The 19550-nt window shown below is 45.7% G+C and overlaps 1 protein-coding gene across 6 annotated transcripts in view; it reads right to left on the minus strand.

Moving 5' to 3' along the window:
- RIN2 (Ras and Rab interactor 2) overlaps positions 1–19550 on the minus strand; it is a 65425-nt gene that overhangs the window by 44541 nt on the left and 1334 nt on the right. The window contains exon 1 of one of the 6 annotated variants that reach the window (XM_042038883.1): positions 19482–19550. The exons of 1 other annotated variant lie outside the window; for it this stretch is intronic. The gene's annotated coding sequence lies outside the window, so the exon portion shown is untranslated. Of the gene's footprint in view, positions 1–14211; positions 14366–18599; positions 18726–19481 lie in introns of those variants that run through there. 4 more of the 6 variants (XM_042038887.1, XM_042038888.1, XM_042038884.1 and 1 more) reach the window with 4 other exon arrangements.

The raw sequence follows: 19550 nt of genomic DNA on the forward strand, positions 1-19550 counted from the left end.
GCATTGTGTTAACACAGCTGTATCCACAAGCAAAATGCGAGGGGATTATGTAAAAGAAATTCTAACTTCCATCATTCTTCTGGCTGCAGAAAGAGTTTACAGACTGGTCGGTTGTTTTTTTGGTTTTTTTGTTTTTTTTTAAATTCAAGTAATGCAAGGGCACATTACTTGTAAAAAACAAGTAAGACATACAGCAAAAATGGCAAGTCACTCTTTACACACTGGTGTGTTTTTGTATTTTGCTATTTTATTTAAAGAGTTTAAAAAACCTTGGAATAACAAAAATTCCCTCACCCTCCTTTTCCTTCGAGCACTCTTTATACTTTTATCTTTGCTGCCTGAACAAAACGTGTTTGTGTGAGCTGCTCCCCTGAAGAAAGCCACCAGTATGATGTCAGTGAGTACTTCTCAGTCCATATTTCTGCCCACGAGGTAAAAAAGATCTTACAAAGATAGACATTCCCTACACATGTAGGCAGAAGGGCCTCCAACGACAGTTTGCAATCCTTTTCAGAAAACAATACTTTCCTCATAAACTGCAAAGGAAACACAAATATGCAACACTCCCGAACTTTTCAAAGGCAATGAGGGGTCACAGGTAAACTGCATCAATGCTGCTCATCCCGCTTAACATAACAGTGCTGCTGAATCACAGCCAGCTCTCCAAGGACGACTCCTCCGACTCCTCCTCACCACGCATGGAGCCGCCAAGTATCAGCCAGTGCTTATGAGACTGTCACCCGGACAGACCGATCCGCAGGGGCTGTGTCCCAGCCTATGCAGCTCAGTCACGGCATAATTACCAGAGTCAGCCTGAAGTGGGAACATCACTGCCAGATTTATCCACTGATCTTTCTACATCTGGTTTCAGCCAGTCATCACTCCTGCCTCAACCAATCTTTTGCCTGCAGGCTTATTTTTTCCTCTTGATTCCAGATCCTACTCACTGGCAGCCTTTTATGAGACTAAAGGATGAAGAGAATTTATTGCTTTGAACTTGTTTCAGCACTGCACTCTCAGGAGAGGCTTTAAGTCCCTTTAGATTTTGGGCAGATCCACTGTCTCACTCACAGCTGTCCACCCACTTCTTTTATCTATGAAGCCGTAAATTCCGAAACGAAAGCATCTGAAAATCCCATCTGAAAAGGGCACAAGAATCAGCCTGACTCTGCTCCCACCAACATGAGCAGACATGGCATCACTCTTTCCAGCAGGAGCATATAGTTATGCAAACACCGAATGCCTCAGAAAACCCAATCCTCAAGCTTTGCCGAGCACAGCACACTACCAGGAGAGTTCTGTTTGCTGCTACCGCTGTCTCTCTGTACCCCTTCCCAAGTTTCTTCTTCCTCTCTTCCACTAAACAACCTCTTCCTGCTCGCTCCCATGGCATACTTTCCACATTACTGAAAAGGAATAAAACCCCAAGTCATTTCCTCTGGCACAGCGTTTAGTCATGGAGGATACTACCAAATCTCTTATAAGAGAATGATTGTTTGTTGATACATTCATGTCTTGTTTGCCTCTGGAAATGTCAGAGAAATACATTTAGGAGGCGACTGGCTTTGATTTGGATAACCTTTCAGAAGGTTTCTATTCATCCCAAATTCCCTGGCATAGATACCTCACAAAAAAACTAGCGTTTCTTGCAGTATTTCTGTAATTTCCACTTACGATTCCTGCCAAAACCACTGAATAATAAAAATAAAAACATTCACAAGTGTTTTCAAATGCCTTAAAAAAGTTTAACATTGAGCTCCACTTCCTGGAAAAAGCAAGAAAAAGTAATTGCTTGAATTACAGTATCAGCTTCAAGGTCTGGAGGAACTCCAGAACTCAGAGCAACGCTTTAATGCAAAGGGAAGTGGGGTTCAGCACCTGCGTTTGGATGGAGATGCACAAGACAGCCACCTGCTGGGCTTGACCATGGGTTATTTTAGGCACCCGGGAAAAGCCAGGTGCCTAAAATATAACCCTGTACCATGAATGCCAGAGCAGGATGAGGGTTTCAGTGCTCAAGTCCTAGCCCTGACCTCCTGGCCCAACAGAGGCATCAGAACAAAGCTCTGAGCACACCACTGCCAGAGGTGACAATCCTCCATGCAGCAAGGCGGAAGAACAGACCTGGCTTCCTGATGGTTCAGAGAGCCTGAACACTTTTATCTGCTCACATATTTCCACGATCATAGAATTGCAGAATGGCTTGGGTTGGAGATCTAAAAAGGTCTCCGTCTCCCCCCTGCTCTAGGAAAGGACACCTCCCACTATTCCAGGTTGCACCAACCTTGCCTTGGACATTTCCAGGGACAGGGCAGCCATAGCTTCTCTGGACAACCTGTGCCAGGGCCTCACCACCCTCACAGGGAAGAATTTCTTCCTACTATCCAATGTAACCTAAACTTACTCTCTGTCAGTTTGAAGCCACTCCCCCTTGTCCCACCTTAAAACATTTCTCGGATGTGGCAGAGTATTATGTACATCAAAGCTTGTGCTCATTTTGCTCGGTGTTTCCAGAAAAGCTTCAGCCGATTTCCAGTAAGAGCAATTCTCTTTTCAGAGCTAGGGAAACACAAATTCTCTTGATATATTTTTCTTCACATAATTCATTGAAAAGGATTGCACTTGTTTACCCAAAGCAACACACAAATGGGGAAAAAAAGGCAGACAGACCTAAAGGCTGTTTGACCTTAAAAGTAAATATGAGAAATGGATTGCGAGATAGAAAAGTGATCTTAAAAGAACTGCAAAAGCTGTGAATTTTTTCAAACCCTAAGTATCTTTTAGGCTCTTCACTACTAAAAAAAATAATCAAATGTTAAATAGTTTGCACACCACTGAACAATGACAAAACATAGCTTCTTTCAATTCTAACGCAGTAGCATTTTCTAGTTGTGTTTCTTGCATCACCAATATGCTTAACAGGTATCTCCTTGTAAGAAAATAACTCCCTTATAATGGCAAGCAATGATTCCATTATTCCCTATGAAACGTTTTGCAAAGTAAACTGCCGTTCAGGAGACAGCCAATGCCAAAGAAAGACTTCCACTGACGGCCACAATTACCGGAATGAGTTCAGCACAGCTACTAAATGGTGTGCAAGAAGAATCTGTAAGATCGGGAGCCCCTTCGGCTGTTATTGCAAGCTCCATTTAGAGGCTTGTACCGATCGCCCTGAGACCACAGAATACAAACGCTGAAAGGGCCATTTGCTGTGCGCCTCGAGCTTCAGCACAGGGTGAGGCATCGGGGCACCGATCAGCCAGGAAACAAACACCCTCTCTTTGTTCTGCTGTTGACCTTATGCTCATCTTCCATGTGACACATTCGGAAGATAATATGTAAATTATGTCACTGATCTAATGGTTTAGCTATTAAGTAAGGAACCAGATCACCAGAAATGCACCACACTTGGCACCTTGTTTTTTTGGATAGCTCCCAGTGACAGCAGCTGCTCATTTCCAGTACACAGGCTGCTCCTCCTCTGAGCCGAGTAAGCGAAGGCAGTCAAATACAGAGAGTCTATGGTAAGGGCTAATATTTGAATTCCTTGATCAAAACTGTCAAGATGTAATCATCTGGGACACTTGTCAGTTCAGTTGTTAGCATAAGATAGGTACAATTTCACCCCTTCTTCTTTATTCACACTTTCAGCATATTACATGAAACAGCAATTTTGTGGACCGCAAAAACTCAGGCTTATAACCAAATGCTATGTTCACAAGTATCAAGGAGAAAAACGTGAGCAGTGTGGCATCATCTTTAAAAGAGGAAGATGTTTTGGGATTTCAGGAAGCACATGTGTCCTCTCCGGCCTCTGCACGGTCCCGTTAAGACAAAAAGTACCAGTAGTTAATACACTCTCGTGATTTAAGAAATGGGCCTCATATTTGGTGAGAACTTTGATGTGTAATTAGTTTCCGTTCCCAGTGAAAATTGGGAACAGTACTGCCCTGCGTCAGAGGGTTTTCTCAAGGAGTAAACCACACAGCAGTGACAATTTCTGACACTGCATTGATGGGGGTGACTCACAGGAACCCCTCACTGTCATCAGGGCATATGCAGAGGAACGAATGGTGTGTGACCAGAAGAGAGGACAAGGTCCCGAGCTCCCGATCAGCCCGGAGGGAGGGCTGGACTAGCTGAACTCTGGAAGTCCCTTCCAACCTCTGGTTTTTGCAAACATGTCACAAAGCAGGGGGGGGGACAGGGAATGGGGAAGTGTGTGTTGGGGAGGTTGGGTTTTATTTTTGGTGGGGTTTCGGCTTTTCTTTCCTTTGTTTGCTTCTTTTGCAATACCAAGATATCAGAGGAAAAGCATGAATTTTTCTTACTCAGTTTCACACGGTGGTGGGAGCCCTCCGCCGCTCCAAACCCCATTTCGACTTTTCATCACACAGGAATTGCTACATTTGCATAACCCAAGAGGAAGCTCAAAGTCAAAAAGCATCGTATCAGCTTAAATAATTAATAAATCAGACTTTTAACTTTGTATATATTAGCAAATGATATATACCTGATCACAACACACACAAACTGGGTGAAAAAACATCTAAACTTGGAGCAAACAATTCAATGTAATACTGGAGCCACATATCAGCAGGAGTAAGAAAAATTTGGACGTATGTTTTTTATGGAGACAACCCGACTAAACAAACCGGAACTATTATTTATCGACCACTGGAAAATGTTTAAAAATACCCTGGTCAGCTCACCTAGTAAGTGATATGCAAACATTTATCCAAGTTTAAACAAATGGGGAAAAAATTACAGCGATTGAACCTGATTTTTCGCCTCCTAAAGCAAGTACACTAAGTGCTGTGGGTCAGCTAGTGTAAAGCCACTGAAATTCTTGGACCTAGAAAGGATCCATTTTCAAGATGCCTGTTTAAGGATGCAAAGCATCCCACATACTGAATCATGCCAGGTCAGCACCGAGCAACTAACCTGAGGGCACTCCAGCTATGCAGGGCGTGGATTTGCTTTCTGTTCAATAACAATTGTATTTGCATGCCATGAGTTATATTTGCACTAGTGCTTTCTGTCCAAGAGGTTAATGTAATCCAACAGACTGTACGAGGAAGATCACATGTGAGTTTTTGAGGTTGCACTTCATGTTTGTTTATTTTAAACAGCTGGACATCAGTCATGATGGACAATTTGCTTCTTTATTCACTCAGCACTCACTACTAACTTTTTGTAGCACACTTCCAATGTGGTTCCCCACTCTCAAGGGTGCACAAACAGCAAACTGTGAAGCTGAGTACCAAGTAAAAGATTTACTTCTCAAAGAACAAAAGAAAGTATTTTCACTAGAAAAACGTTAAAAGGACAGTGCTTATGTCTTGATCTATTTGTTTTGGTTTATGCACAGAAGAGACTCCAAGAAAATCTTGCATTAATTAAACCAAGGTCACTGCTCTCCATACAAAGATGACCCATGTAAATACACCAGATGGCAAAACACTTCTGCCTACAGCAGAGTTTTCACTGCCCTAGCCCAGCTCGGACCCACTGGCAACGAACAGGTAAGCTGCTCACTGCAGAAAGCTTGCATCATGGCTTGTCTCGGCTGTGGAGACGGGCTTGGAACTGGGTTAGCCCCACTAGGGACTTGACACCTTCTGCACCACCACAGCACAGCACTGCTAACCTGTATTATGCAGGGGGAAAGCCACCACCGGGCTCGGAGTGTGTCATTTGTTCCTGAACCACACTCGGACTACACAGACTGGAAAAAGCAGACTGAGCCATGGAAGTGTGCCAGTTCACTGCTGCACTAGTGTGCCAACACAGCAAGCAGGATAAACCCAAAGCACAGTGTTCTCACTGTCCTGTCCGCTGTGCCATATACACATCATAGGAGATGGAATGCCTAGACAGAATGCCTACACTTATTTTGTGTTACTAGGAGGTTAAAAATCAAAACAAACCCACAAATCAAATCCTGGAGGGAAAAACTCAATTTTCAGTCTTTATTTCTTGCCTGTTTGAGGATCTGACTGGGGACAGAGGGGAGGGGAGACATGAATAGGGCAATGTAACAGTTCTTCAGAACAAAGTCTGCAGAGAGCATAATGCATGGTACTGCCCCTACCTGACCTATCCGGAAAAACCAGGTCATTTTAAATCCTCAAAATAATTTCAGACACTTGTACATGCCTCATAATGATCAGGTCTGTAAGACTGGTTATAAAGAGTGACTGTTCTATAAAATACATGCACAACTTTGACCGACTATGCTCTGAAATATTAAGTTTTCTTTTTTGTCATACTGAACTATTGCTTATCTGGGGCACTGGGGAGGTGGAGGGATTCACCTTGGAGATGTTTTCTTTTTGAGGGAGTTCCAAGTATTCAAATATTTGGAATCTACAATTTAGTTTCTAAATACATATGTTCACCAAACAAAAGAGGAAAGTCAATCACAACAACATATGACTCTGATAAACAGTCTTAAATGTTTTTTCTTCCATCCCATTTCTTTACGGAAAAAAAATATTAAGTAGTGAAAACAAGAAGGTTATGACACACACCAATGAAACCCAGGAAATTCAAAGCTGAAAGCTGTTGAAATATCTGTCTCAAGTTAATTCCACTCCTCTTCCTGTTTTTTACATACACACCATGGGACTGGCAGTGTCAGCCTCGAGCAAACTTCCTGGCTCGGGTCCCAGTCTGCGTAACTTCGAAGTCACGTAAGCACAGGTCACCCTTCCTGTCCTCATGCTGCTCTTCTTGATCCTCCTTCCAAAGACAATTGTTCCCTCTGACTTCTCCCTGCTACTCTTCCCTCCGATAACCCCATCACCTTCTGTCACAGCTGACTTGTAAATTCACCAGCAGCGCAAAGGTTACTGCTGCTTGTCCCAACCCTCTTCCCTTTTCCCATCAGGTTGATCCTCACTAGCACTGTCCTCTCACTCCTTATCCTGAGCAGCCCCAGACTCCCCTACCACAGCCTCTACACCCAGCTTGCCTTCACTCTTGCAGCTGAACCCCTGGGGACGAAGCCTCATGACTCTGCCAGCTTCCTTCCCTGTACCCGTAAGGTCTCCATCCACAAATCCATCCATCCTCCTGTTTTTCAATTTTCACTATTTTCTACTTCCTACTAAAGGTCCTCTCCTTTTCTACCCCTTCTTCCCAAGCCATCTGCATAAGGATCCTGGACAGACAGGATTTCATATTCATAGAAGAATCACAGAACAGTTTAGGTTGGAAGGGGCCCTAAAGGTCATTTAGCTCCAATCGCCCCGCCACGGGCAAGGACACCTTCCACTGTAAGGTGGACACCATGCACGTTCCACACCTCCACTTTATGCAGGTTTGAGCAGCCTTCTCATCCCTTCCCCTTCTTCCATCACACTTGTATTTAAGAAGGTGGACCAAGATCACCACACCCTAATAAGGCCCCTATCTGCTTCTTTCCTCCAGTCCCTCGAAAGGCCAGGACATATACGGCCCATAGATAAAGAGGGAGGAATTGATGCCACAGCACCGACTGGCTCTAACAGTAAGGAGAACTGCTTAAAGCCTCTGCCAGGCTGTCTTCTTCCAGACTAGGAGGAATGAAAGTCCTTCCTAGGTTTCGGGATGAGCTCTTCTCCCTCCTCTAACTTCTTTTTGATCCCTCAGTTGAATAGGGGATATCATCATAGCCAAACTTTCCTTCCTCAGCAGCATCAGCAGTCACATCAAGAACTATTTGATTAGAACTAAAAAGTTTGTCCTTACTCACTGGATTAATGAGTTCATAGAAACTCCTAGCAGGGGAACTGCTGAAGAAAGAAGCGTGGGTGTTTAGTTCTTCTATGTTAGTTTGCTTGTGTAAACAATTTGTTTTCTCTCTCCTGGGACAGTGTGTTTTGAAATAGGCTTTTTAGAAGACAGTAAGCCTCACTGGTTGAAACGGTGAAACTGGGTCCAAGTGCTGCCAAAAGCAGAGCATTCCAAACACACTGGTGACTCCACATATTTGCTGTACTGGGGGGTTAACGTTAAGCACACAGGTCAGACAGAGTCTGTTGGTGTCACTTTTTTTTCTTTCGGATCTGAACCAAATGCAATCAAGCTCAGAAAGTAAGGCAGCAGTCAGATGACAGGCTAGGTTTAATTCTTGCTGACACACTGGTACCAAAAGATTCCCATGACTTCCAGCAACAAACACTGGCAATCACTGTGAATGGGGAGCTCAGACTAAGCATAGTGCGAGACGCATTTACCCGGTCCTTTTAAAAACAAAAATTAAATTGTTTAACAGCTAATAAATTCCATCACTCTCATTCTGCCGATAATGAAGCTGCCAATAGGTGAAAATACTTCTTAGGTTACACACCACAATTTCAAGACTTCACATGGCATTGGTTTATTGCTTCTACATCTGGTGCCAGTTATTTTTATACAGCTTCTTTGTATAAATTCAACAACATGGAAAAAACTCTTCCAAGTTTATCAACCGCTCTTAAAATAAACACCAACAAGTCCATTACTGTCTTCTGTACCTCAGCTATGACATATCCCCTGCACAAACACAAACCCATGTCCCTGGGGAGTCACAAATCTCTCGAGTAACTTGACCTGCTGTGACTGAGCTAGGGGAACTCAGTCCAGCCCGAAAATTAATCTTTTTGTTCCCAGTCCATCTGCCTTTGTTTTCAAAACCATAGCACCAAAAGGCAAATCAAGGAGAAAACAAACATCTTCCAGAGTTTGCGGACCATGACCTCATGCGGCCAGGACTGCTGTCCTGCGTCCCCTCCTACTTGTAAAGTCCCATTCCAGTGCCTACCAGAGAAGGTGAACACGAACAATGTCCCGCAAGGAGCTGGCATCAGCTTCCCCCTAGAGACAGAAATCAAGTATATTCCATTATTCCTCCCAAGGCCTGCACACAGGACAACTGGAGCTGCCCAGAAAGACCCTGCTGAAGCCAACACCCCCTGCTCCCCAAGTAATTAGCTGGCATTTGATGCAGTGTACCCCTTGAAAACAAGGAAAGCATAAGTGTGCTGGTCCCCTCTTCCATGCCATCCTTCCCCTGCCCAGGGGTCTGTTACACTCAGCCAGGCTTCCTGTAATGCCACTGAGGGCTCAGGCAGGAGCACAGATCCTTCAACTTGCCTTCATAGCCCGAAGTTTAACAGCAGCTGCTGTCAGCTGCCATTCTGACCACTGTCAGCTCATGCTTCCCACATTTATTCTTAGGCTTGAAGGGCTAGAATAACTTTTTCCCCTTTTGCCCTTCAAATAAAAGTTATGTTCTGCAGAAGGTAACTACAGTGGTGCCTCTCTCGTCTAGGGAATCTAGCATTCGGCAATGCATAATGCAAGGAGAGCCAGACTGTAATCCAGCTTTAAGAACATGTAAATCACTTTCCACTCTGGAACGTCCTTTCTTCTTTGTGCTCTGTCCATTCTGCCAATGTCAGCCTAAGCTTCCTACCACTGCTTCTTTGTACAGCAAACACCGTGTTACCAGCACTGTAGAACTCTGCAGCAGGAGCTGCTTGTTTGAAACCTGCATGTTCAGTGAATTTTTGGCAATTTCTGCTTGTGAATCTCTGGATCAGAAATGGATTCCAAGCCCAGCACCACCTTCAAACAGCTGTCATGCCTCTTAGCACTTTGCCACACAAAAGCACCTTTCTCCAATCTCCTAAAATACACAGTAAATTCACACAGAAACATTGCACTAACACATTTCACACCTATACACGAATTACACTGTCATACTCAGGCCTGGAAAAGCAGCAATTCAATTTCCCATTCCATGACCACCAAGGCTGCAATGTGATAAACTGCCCCTAAGAAATGACAATTTTGCCAACTGCCCCAGACATTTACACGCAGCCCTGGAAGATGTGACCTTGAAGTGATGACCATCCTATGTGCAATTCGGTCTCAGCCTACAGATTCACAACACAGGCTCAAGGACTCAATGGCACAGGTGCTTTGCTGAACTGGATCTGAAAGAGGAAGATGTAAGTCTTGCTGGGGTGAATGACTATTTGAAAGGCAGGGAAAAGACCACAGCCTACAAGTGGGTTTAAATAGCCAAGAAAAGAACCATACTGCCTTCAGTTAAAAGCTGGCCAGCTCGAGACAAAAGCCTTTCCACTGACAACCAGGTTTCTGCACTGGCCCCCAGACAGTGGACGAGCAGAAGGAAAGGAGTCCATAAAATGCTGAAAGAGTCACACTGCAGGCATCACACACAATCGACTTCGCCAAAACTTTACAAGAGCTACTCTTCTTCAGAGTTTATACATTCAGACCAAAAAGGCGTGTACTATGGATGTCAGAGACCATGTACACAACCTGTGAGTTTGCATACAAGGCCTGATGTTTTATCTTTGTCTGGACCTTTCCCTAGTTTCCTGAGTTAAACACGATCTGTCGGTCTGAATCAGTGCTACTTTAACAAAATGCATCAACCAGAAAAAACATGAACAGAGAAAAACTGACAGACCACCCATAGCTAAAATAAGAAATATAAACACCTTGCTGGATGGAAAGCTTGCTAGCAAATTAGCTGAACCTACGACCTACCTTTCTTAAATTTCTTGTCCTTCTAATGCACCAGGTTTCAGTAAAATCTTCCAAATGAAGATTTCCCCTAGCAAAATACAGGCTGTCTTGCCATTCTGTCGGGCCCAAGGGCATGCTCTGCCTCGATACAGGGCAAATGCCTGTAACCAGCGTTACAATCCAATCCCACGCAGCAAAGGAAATATCCCCAGGGACAGACCTGTGCAGGGAACACAACATCCACCCGCACGTGGGAACTGGAAGGCCCAAAACCAAAAACCCAAGGAGTCTTCCCATCACGACTGGTGCATTGCCTCCTAGTGGCAGCTTTAACCAAACTGATGAACACATGCCTTTGTGAAGGAAAAGGTGGCATGAAACAATGTCCTGCTATTAAAACTACTTTCTTTAATTCACTGCCTTCAAGTTAGGGTCTCAATCCAGCAATCCCCAGTTAAACATACTACCCAGCTAATCCCAAGGCCCAAGACTTCCTTAGTTTTACATTCTGTACTCCAGTGATGCAGCCAAAAGCCTGCCAGGAACACTATTGAGATTAGGCAAACTAATACTCTTCTAGCCACGATTAGAATATCGATAGTAACTACTGAAAAACAACTCTCACCCACTGCATGTACTTAGAACACATCAAACAATGAGAAGCAACACACAGAGCATCAGTGGAACTGCCAGTGTTATGCACTCCTTGCCCTGAAATAAACCTCGATTAAAAGGTTGAATTTAGACGTAGCTCTCAGAGTACCATACTAAAAAAGGAAAGAAAAGCAGCTGCCTCCTCCAGCTCACTGTGGAGTAGTGAAAGTAGTGGTTCTCTACAACATGGCAAACAGAAGGCCACCAGCAGCCCAGGAAGACGCCCCAAGTGTCTGCCAAGAGGCTGTGCACATGGGAGTACCCCACTCCAGCAAGGATCAATCACACAGGATCCAGCTAAAACACTTCTCAGGCTTCCAGAGCTGTTGTAAACCACAGGGAAATACACCATAGCTGTCATGATGTATCACCGTACGTGATAGCTAACATATGCGCAGTCATTCATGAAATACCAAGGGATGAAATAATATTTTTCATATAGACATCAAAAAATGAACCTGCATTATAAAAAACCAAATATTGACTTTGGCAGATCATACCTTCCAGCAAAAAAATTGCAATAAAGTTAAACATTTAAAGGGACATACTGCAAAACAGATGCTGAGAATATCTTTGTAGGGATTCCTGCCAAAGTGGAGGAGCTGTGCATCTATCAGTGCAACAAACACAATTCAAGAATTTTTATGGAACCACTAAATAGAAACTTTGAACTATCCAAAGGAAAGATGGTTGCTCGCTTGATGGTGAACTCATTTTTTCCTCTGCTAAATATGCCAAGCAATACAGTTTGCAGAGGACATACTACATAAATGAAGAATACCAATTCAAGTTAGAACTGAGCCTTTCTACCCAACTCCTCAAAGATCATTTTCTAAAACTCCAGTTACCTAAAAGCAGTTTACAGAGACTTCAGCAGCAATTCCCAGCTCTAACACACATTCAGAGCAACACTTCAGGATGAGTTTTACTGCACTTATGACTTAAGTCAATCAAGTTCAAGCTACCAGCACATTTTCTACTCACACCTCCCAAAACTGAATTCTCATAAACTTCCGAAACAACCATCATTTCAACAGCTGTCTCTAGATAGACCTAGTAAAACCTAAGTAAAAATTTAGGGATATGCTGTGGCACAGGTGCATATACAACTTAAATAACCTAGAGCACCCTAAAAGTTCCCAGTCATGCATCCAGACAGCTGTGGCCCTTAGCAAACACACCACAAGAACCCTGCTTCCTTCTCCCAAGCTATTCAGTGTGTCCAAAGTCTGATTTTTATTCTTGCATTAACTACCAAGAACACTGTGAGTAAATTATTCTTTTTTAAATCCGCAGCTGTAGCTAAAACAGCTTGTTACAACATTTACTGAGGGCTGACATTTCATAGTTGCCAACATCTAACTGCTTTCCTAAGAAATTACAGTCTCAGCAAGTTATGCAGCTGTCATAGGTTAGCAAGCATAGTCCCGGAAGGGACGTCCTTGCTAAGGGGTGCTTACAGTTTCCTCTGGGAACTGATAGAACCTATCAGCTGGCCAGTTTGAATATGGACAATTCTCTAAGCCACTTAAAGTTGTGATCACCTCTGTGATCCACATTTAAGAATAGGCAAACTCCCCCTCCAAGCTCTCTCTCGTTTCCGGCGCTGGGACAGGTGGCTGCAGGGCCCGAGCAGGGCCCAGTGGGCCCGGCCAGGCCCTGCTTGGGCCAGGCCGGGCCGGGCCACGGCCATCCTGGAGCCATGGACCTGTTCCAGCCATGGAACCCCCCCCCCACTGCCTTGCCGTGGGCAGCCGGAGCGGCTCGGCTCTCCCCCCTCTCCACTGCGATAAGAAAATTCAACATTCCAGCTGCAAAGCTGCAAGGCCGAGGTGAGATTAACCCTTTTATTGCTGTGAAGAGCTGAAAACCTGAGGGAAGAGAGAGAGGAGATGCTTAAAGCTGAAATTCTGTTGTGAAGCTATGATATATCAGAGTATCCTGTTGTAATTTCATGAAGATATGGGGGGTGGAGTGTTCAACTCGTGAGCAAAAGCACCTGCGCTGAGATAGGCAGATGCTGACGCAGCTGTAATTTCATGAGAAGTTTGGACAGGGAGAGATAAACCAGATGAGGACTTTTGCTCCAAACAGGAAAGGAGAAAACCTCAGTCCGTAGAGATGAACCAGATGAGGACTTCTACTCCAAACGGGAAAGGAGAAAACCTCAGTCCCTAGAGATGCTCCCAGAGATAGTCCTAAAGATGAAGATGATGAAGACCCTTTGCTCCCAGGGAAGGAGAAGGGCCTCTGCTTTTGTTTCTGAACGGCTCAACCTTAAAATTGTACCCCAAAAAACTTCAAGAGTGGACCCTCGAAAGCAGTTGCGGGAAAAGCTGCAAGTCGGGGGAAGGGACTCACACGCAGGCAGAGAGACTCCTCTTCCTGAATGGACTGAACAATATTTGGAAGTGGGCGGCTGTCTCGTTGTGATAATGTTTTCATAGCATGAGCAAGAAGAGACTTCTCTTTCTAAATGGACTGAACAAGGTTATTATGGAAGTGGTAAACAGACTGAACATCTTAAGGGTTGTCTTTTCACATTGTCAGTGGGAGAAGGGAGGAAGGTGGGGGGAGGAGGAGAGTTCTGAAGGTGGTATGATTTTTTTTCCTTCTTTTAGGTCTGTTAATAAACTTCTTTATATTCTTTCAAGTTTAGTGCCTGTTTTGCATTTCTCCTAATTCTTATCTCACAGCAGATAAACAGTAATGAGTATTTTGGACCAAACCACTACACTAAATTGGTGTTTCTGCCCGGTTACAAACCGAACCCGCGACAGCAGCATAAAGCATGCCAAGGCCCCAGCTGGCACAAGGATGCATGTTTATTTTTGTGAAGGTTATGGTTTTGGTTTGTGGCTGCATTAAAAAAAAACGAACCAAAACAACAGTTTAAAAACTTAACTTCTTTGCAAAAGGTGGTGAGCAGTTTCCCACACAAGCAGATCCAAAACTGGTAGCAGGCATCCCCAGGCCTCAGTACAGGCCTTCTTTAATTCCCAAGTTAGAATTATCACGAGGCTCACTTACAGAACCAGCAAAAAGCTGGAGTACACGGCAGCACCTTGCCACACTGGCTCAGGCACACAGGTTGGGCTGGAACACAACAGCTGGGAATTCTGTCCACTGCTCCACACAGCAGAAACCCCTCGTGCCACAGCATCTGGCTTTTGCACTGAGCACCTAACCAGGCACCTGCAGGGCAGCAAGACAAAAGAGGGTACTTGTAAACAGAATTTCTCTGGGCACTGCCTCCCTGGGCTGCTCCGACCACTCACTCAGACCTGCCTTCTGCCATCCCCATCTGCTCCACAGCTCCAAGTCCTCACCCGACCCAGGGAGTCAAGTCAATGTTCCCCTCTCTTTCCACACATTCGCTCTCAAACGCATTTAAAGACATGTCTTGGCACATGCTCAAAAATCATCATCCATTAGGAGAAAATATTAAGCAAAGGATTTAGAGGAAGACAAGGCTACAGATCCACAGTCAAGTTAAGAAGGGGAATGTCAGCATATGCAGCACACATCATGCACGAAAGCAAAACCAGTAAGGTTTTGGGTTATTTTCATGTCGCAAGGATGTATGCTTCAACAAAGTCAGCATCGAAGAGCCCTGGAGTTAATTCCTGGAAAGCACAGATTTGTATTCAGCAAATATAAACTGGAAGACAAAAGCATCACTTTTGATGCAAAAAAAAAAGTGCAAAAGAACCCTTTAAAAGCCAAAAAAGTATCTGGCTATTGTGGATTTTCTTCTTTTCCCATACAAGCCACTTGTGAGACCTTGTTTAGAGCACTGTATTTAGTCCTGGGCATCTGGCCAGACGACGTTCACATTCTGGAGCTGGTGGAGTGAGGAAAAAGAATCGTTTGGGGGTGTTTTTTTGAGAAAAGTACCTCAGGAAAGAGTTGCATCTGCCTCTAAGCAGGTGTACATGAGGCTGGGGAGGTGACTTAACATCTCTCACCAGAGTCAATCTGCAGTGCTCTGCCGGTTGTAATGGAGCAACAGCAACTTGCAGCAAAAGATCTGTCCTTTAGATTCTGAATACCACACAAAACGATCCAGTGTTTTCAGACTTTTCAGAACTCAGTAAGACAACACCTGCTTACGTGCAAAGCAGGGCTTTTACTCTTCGAAGACAAGTTACAGATAAGACATCTTCCAAGAACATTCATTTACAAGGCTGTCTTGCAAAACCCCGTTCCCAGATCAGGAGGAAAAATGCATTTCCCTTTTCTCATCCTACCCTCCCGTTATCGGCAGCCTTCACAGACCAGAATCCTCCCTGGTGCAGCATCATTAGCTGTCTTCTCACACAACACCCAGCACAAATGGGTGCACTAATTCCAAACAGTATATGATGATTACATACCACAAAACACTGTTATTCCTGCCAGAGGACTGCTAGGACTCCAGTAACTTCTTTTTGCTACTTTCACTCTACCATGGGGAGATCTTCATGCTCCTCTCCCATATTCATGCGGATGGCAGAATCCTTACCAGCTCCAAAGGGAACAGTACAGCATTAACGCACAACAATTTTCAACTGAGCAAATTGTTTAGATCAGCATTTCCAAAAAACCAGAATGAACCTACTGACAGAATGTGACTGCAGCTCCACAATTTCTTTTCCGTTATGTATAGTTTCTCTCTGCTGATCCCAAGGCAGAAATATGGCTTTAGCCATCCTGCAAAATTTTCAATTTTACTTAAAAAAGTAAACAATGGGTTCTGTGTATTGCAGGCTCATAAGATCTACATTAGGCAACCAAAAGTTACAAGGATAAAATCAAGCTCTTGGGCCTGATTCAGCATTCACAACAGCATAAGTTCAGAAGCAACTCCCCTGAAGTCAAAAAAGCATAAAACTTACTGTCAACAGAGGAGAACTAGGCCCACCCTTCTTCGACTAAAGAATGATCCTCACAAAGAATGGACTTCACAAGCACGAGACAACCTGGGAATGCTATGCTACATTACTATGCTTTTTGTTTTGGCTGAAAACTTCAGGCAGCAACCCTCAGCTGAAACCGGCAGCTGGGAACACTTCCATGCCGAGACTCTTCCCCTGCCTGCTCGGGCACAGAGCAGCAGCGTGCACTTTACCCACACTTTTCCCAGCAGCCCAACACCCGCATGAGAAAAGGACCTGTGTTTCCACACTGCACAGAACTCTGTCTGTCTTGCCAATCACATCATCAGCTGAGACAGGGGATGCTTTTTGGGGCAGAATGTCCAGCACGGAGGCAGCCATGGACTGCTGTGACGCCTGGCAGGTCCTTCACCACCTCTCATTTCTGTGGCAGCCTTGTGGAAAGGAACAAGGAGGCAGAGAAAGAACCGTATGTGTTTGTTGTGGTCCATCTACAAAAAGGTCCTCAAAGCCAAATTAACACAGGCTGGGTTATAGCACAGCAGGTAATCTTACCTGCCAGGTAAGGATCACACAGGGCCCAGACCAAAACCACTTACACACTTCAGACTCGACAGCCAAGAATGCGAAGCAGCAGCAGCTGCCCTTCCACAAACAAACCCTGTCATGGCTCACAGCAGCTGAGACAAAGAAAATTCCATGCCCCTGCCAGCTCTTTCTCCTTGTCCTGCTCTAGCTGCAAATGCTCAGGACTCCTGAACATGTATGGTAAGGTAAACCAGAGCACCTCAGCACTGGGTAACTGCAGGTGGTAGAATATCAGGTACCAGTAATGTCCACAGTAGTCCTACTCTGCATCACAAGCACCACAAACGCTAAGAAGCAGACACAACCTCCTTTCTAGCTGCCAGTAACATGCTCCATGAGAAGACATGGGATAAGCGTGTTGCATTAAGTGTCCTGATGTAGCATTTTATGTGTCAGGAATAATTTATTTTCAGTGTTCTGAACTAAGACATATATTGGAAAACTAGACCCTCAAATCCATCCAATTCATACTACGACACCTCTGTGTTTTGCTACACAATGATTCGATTTAACATAGGGCACGAAATATTCAGTTACACTTCCAACCCCTCTCCTGATAGGAATTACCAATCGAATGATAAGTGACCAAAACAAAACAAATGGTAACTGGCATGCTTGACTCTACTTAGCATTCTCACCACAGCAACTCTTCATTGAGGAGCTTCAGAGGGTTTTTTGAGACACATCTCGACAAACCTCCAACTGCACATTAGAGGTACGTAAAGCCTCTTACTCTCTTACTCTTAAACCTCTTACTCTTGAGATCTGTATGGTATGCCAAGTATTTATTACAGCCACAGGCAAGTCCTGCACAACCACAGAGCCTGCAATACATTTGATCACAGAACCAGTTTTCTGTATGTTGCTCCACTAATGTTTGAAGTCACCATGCCTGCAAGCTAAGAGCACGATTTTGCTGTTCGCCCCCTTTCTCCTCCCGACACAGAGCCTCTCAGTGATCCTACAGGGCCAATAAACTGTGGCTGGGGTTCAGTGAGGTATTAAGAAAAGAACTGAGTCCGTATCTACTTGATACAGTACTCCATCAATCCCCTGCTGCCGATGGGAGATGAATTACCTCAATTATCGCTGCAATGTGACAGCCGCATTATTGTCGTACATAACAGCAGCTCTCTAACTGCTACAGTAACAGCACTGTTCTTCTCTTTTTTAAAGCAGTAGGTCCCTTCTGAAAAAAATTCAGTCACCCTACTGTTCATTCAGTCTCCCAGTAACTACTGCTTGAACTAGCTTTAAAAACAACGCAGGAATGCCCTGACAGCTAAGTAGAAGAGCTAGTCTTCTTCTACATCAAGAGCAACAGGAGCCACCTCTCCTGGTCCTGTCAGCCACATACCAGAACACCTGTCCAGCTGTTCACTCACCAAATGCCTCATCAATGGTGGAAGGAGGGGACACTGGAGCAGAGTTTCACACAGACAGCACAACCATTCTCCTAGAGGTGGAGTGAGAGACACTGAGCTGGCTGGGAGCACAACAGGGTGACAGAGTGATCTACCACAGTCACCCACAAGAGCCCCCCAACACACCCTATCCAGCTGTGCCAGCACTACTGGCGGCCAACAGACCCCTGGCCAGCATAGCTTCATCCCACTTCCTCCTGCTGATCTAATTAAATAGTCAAGCCCCAAGTAAGCAACTGGTATTTTTGGAGCTAAACAGAGCTAAAACTAATGAACCTTAATATAGATCTGCCCTGAGGAAAGTCAAGGGCTTGGTTCCATGGCTATACTGGCATACTTTTACCACAACAAAACACAGAATTGCTCGTGGAACCAGCGCAGACTCAGCTGAATCGAAGACACAGCTGCTGTGGAGCAGCAGAGTCACGGCTGTTGAGTCCTTGCCTTTCCGAGCACGGCCCCATCGGCCTTCCAGCCCCCACCCAGCACACACAGACACACCTCTGCAGGTACAATCAACTCCACTCACCCGACCAGTCCCTCAGCTGTCACCCCAAGCCATCCTCTGAGGGAAAGGGCTCCGGCCAGCACTGTCCTGTTAAGCCCCGTGGCTTCTGCTGTCACGCAAATACCTGGCGGAAATTTTGTTCTGCTCACTCCCCATCAGCTCAGCTGGGCTGGCAAAGGCACATGAAGACGTTCCTTACTTAATAGGGCTTAAGAGTTACACTTTGGGAAATCAGCAAATAAAACAAATGAGAGGTGAGAACCCCGAAAAGGTGAGAAGACGAGTTCACAGAGGAAAATACACCGTCTGCTCTTCTACATCTACCAAACCACACCTGCGTGATCTAAAAGAACCTTTTGCCATAATTCGCACACGGAAATACTTCAGAAGAGCATGCAGCAAGACATACACTGCATCCCCGCCTTTTAGGCCCCAGGAGCCCCTGTTCCAGCCAGCAAAGGGAGCGGATGCCCGGACCGAGGGCTCCCCGTGGAGCAGGGGCTGGACTCCGGACCACGGCGTGCGCTGCCGCAGCAGTGCCAGGGCCGCGGCCGCGCTACGGGCTCGCACCGCACCGCGCTCCCGTCGCGACTCCGTGGCACCGGAGGGGACTGGGAGGTGGCGGGACGGACACCAGCAGGGTCCCCAGCCCGGGGCCCGCGGGGACCGAACCGATCCGGTCGCCCTTGGCGGGTAAAGGGGTCGTAGGTGAGAGCACCGGCTGCGACCGAGGCGGGGACAACGCTGCCCCGCGGCACCGGCGGCCGCCGAGGCTCGGCTGGGCCCGGCCCGCCCGCTCCCGCGGCGCTTTCGCGGGGGCGGTTTCGATCGGGCTCCGCGAGCCCCACGGACGGCCGCGACCCCCGCACCGCCCACCGCCCGCCCCTCCCTCCCTCGCTTCGCCTCACCTCGCCTCGCTTCGCCTCACCTCGCCTCCCGCGCGTCGGCGGCAGCGCCGGGCAGCGCAGTCGG

Source organism: Corvus kubaryi, unplaced genomic scaffold, assembly GCF_017639235.1.
Source record: "Corvus kubaryi isolate FWS band 111438036 unplaced genomic scaffold, C.kubaryi_AGA036_p1.0 37393, whole genome shotgun sequence".
NCBI classification, from domain to species: Eukaryota; Metazoa; Chordata; class Aves; order Passeriformes; family Corvidae; genus Corvus; species Corvus kubaryi.